Here is a 2,843-nt window from a genome sequence, read left to right as displayed (position 1 = left end):
AAACTCTTAGTAAGACTTTTTTTTAAAAAGATGTTGATGACGATAATAGCTGTGCTGTTCTAACTTGCTCTTGTTTGAGCTGTCGTGTTACCAGAGAGGGTTTACAGTAACTGTATTGCTGTAAACTCTCTAGTAACTGTATTACTATAAACTCTCTAATAACTGTATTACTGTACTGTAAACTCTCTGTAGTAACTGTATGACTGTAAACTCTCTAGTAACTGTATTACTGTAAACTCTCTAGTGTTACTGCTGCCCCGTTCTCCTCCTCGCGGACTCTCCCATTTTTACGTAGTTTAGGAACAGATAAAAACCCACAAGAATGAACTCTTCGACCTTTACTGACCACAGCCTTAGGCAGTTAGTAGTTGAGGCTGTCCCAAATCTTATCAGCTGTTGCTGCTGCTATAGTGCATCATGAGGTAAGGCTGCACCCTATCTTAACTCTAAGTATACTGAAGGCTATTCCATCTTTGTACGCAGCCAATTTTGTCATCCAAGGTTTTAGCATAGCACGCTTCCCAATCACTCCGCCCCTATGTATCCTATTTGCATAAAATAAACGGAAAACTTAGTAGAGATGAATTATCCCATAAGTGATTATACAATTTGATATATTATATATAATTATAGATCTAGATGATTTGGCTGAGGTTTTGGAGATATTTGTATGGTTTTGTTATGCCTGTAAACAACTGAGCTCTGCTGACAGCTCACTGAACTGGCTTGTCGTATCCCCAAAGAGTTAAAAAGACAAGGAGTGCGTTCATCATGCGTTGTATCTTGTCGGTGCGCAAATATTGAGGAGTGTTGTCCCTTTTCCTGTTGAACGCACAGTTAAGAAAATGACCAAAAGGTGAAAGACTGTCGAGGTCTTGACCTAAAATGGGTGGCACTTTTTTAATTTTGGTATTTATGTTTGTTTGTTTGTTTGTTTGTTTGTTTGTTTTAGTAGAGGTATTACGGCGCTCGCATCTGCATTAGGTCATGTGAGCACCAGAAGATTAGAGGTGTTACAAGAGAGTAACAAACATTTTTAAAAAAAAGAAGGAGGGGAGATAAGGACGATAGATGTTTGATAGGAAAGAAGAAGCAAACCACACCAGAGCACCCGCCAACCACCCACTTTGGTATTTGGGGTGTATTTTTTGTCCCAGTTTAACGTCAGTCGATGAAGCTCACTGACCTGGACTTGGCCTCTTTGGAGTGCAGCAGCTGGTTAGAACAAGGTCTGTTTCGTAAGTGTCAGTGGTGTCAAACGACGGGGTAAAAATCTTATGCTCCTTTGTCTTGTCACCTCTGCACACTTACACACGCACGCGCGTGCGCATGCGCAAGCACACACAGAAACACACACACACACACACACACACACACACACACACACACACACACGGAGAGAGAGAGAGAGAGAGAGAGAGAGAGAGAGAGAGAGACCTCCTTCTTTCTTGTGTATGTTTGTTACTCTTTTTTTAGCACCTATCTAATCTTCAGCCCTAATATGACCTAATTGTGTCGCAAGTGCTGTAAAATGCTTACGAAAACTACAGACCTGTTAGAAATCCTGTTGACGTTCAAAGGGTTAACTCTAAATATCGTCCTTATCTCTGTCTCTCCTTCTTTTGTGTGTTTGTTGCTCTTTTGTAACACCTCTAATCTTCGGCACTTATGTGACCTTACTGTGTTGCAAGTGTCGTAAAATACGCACCTGTTAGAAAGTCCGGTTGACGTCCAAAGGGTTAACTTCAACCTGTGATGAGATGATGACGGTCCGGACCCGCCAAGGGCAGGTAACTCGGGCTGCCATTCCCAACAACGGCGGCCTCTCCCAGGCCCAGTGTCCGCCGTCACGATTTCATGTCCACGACTTCCGGAAAACAAACTCGGTCATGTCAGTTAGCAAAGCCCTCCCGGCCCACGATAAGACGCGCCGAGTATAATATTCTGCTGCTGAGCTGAGTGGTGGGACAAATCCGGATAAACCTATCAGGATAATCGGCTAATTCTCAATGAAACATTTTCCGAATTCAGACTCTTAGTTAAGCTCTCTATCCTAACCCGTTTGCCGAAGTGGGTGCACCCATTTGTTGAAGTGGTTCTAACCCGTTTGTGGAAGGGAAGTGGTTCTAACCTAATTGCTGAAGCGGTTCATAACGCATGTAATTGCCGAAGAGGTGAACTAACGTATTATCCGAATTTTGCTAAAGCGACTCATTGCCCAGCCCTACATGTTGTGCCGTTGTGCCGTTCTCGTTCAAAAACTCGGTGATCGATTCCTGGGGAATGAATTAATTATATACATTTATATATATACGAGTAATAGACGAGGGAGAGCTCATTAGTGAGCATACATCATATATATATATACACGTACCATTCGTCAAATCTCTGGGGGTTCCTGGTAGATAATAGTCGTGGTGTGTTTATCGATTACAGCGGGCTTTTGTTGGTCGTGACGGCGAGACTCTTGACGTGGAGTGAGGTATCGATACCCCCAGCGGTAGCCGCGAGAGTGCAAACGAAGGGCGGGGGAGGTTGGGGGGGAGGGTGGAGAAAGCTTCGCTCGGTGCTGCCTTGGGCCAAATTGTACCTGTCTGGGTGAAAGGTCACGAACAGAGGAACGGTAACAGCTCTGACGTCACGCAGTGCTCCCCCTCCCCCTCTCCTCCTCTCTATCTTCTATCTATTTCTTCTTCTGTTCTTCTTCTTCTTCTTCTACTTCACTCTCCGTTCTCTCTCCCCGCGGTCGAGCTAAGAACGTATTTCTGGAAGAGGAGCCAAATATAGAATTGTGATTGACGGTTGTTTCCAAATATGAGCGGGCTCTCGTTTCTGACTGCCCC

The sequence above is a fragment of the Aplysia californica genome, unplaced genomic scaffold (genome assembly GCF_000002075.1).
Source record: "Aplysia californica isolate F4 #8 unplaced genomic scaffold, AplCal3.0 scaffold01295, whole genome shotgun sequence".
Classification (NCBI taxonomy): domain Eukaryota; kingdom Metazoa; phylum Mollusca; class Gastropoda; order Aplysiida; family Aplysiidae; genus Aplysia; species Aplysia californica.
The sequence above is the reverse complement of the archived record's forward strand: the minus strand, read 5'-3'. Positions refer to the sequence as shown.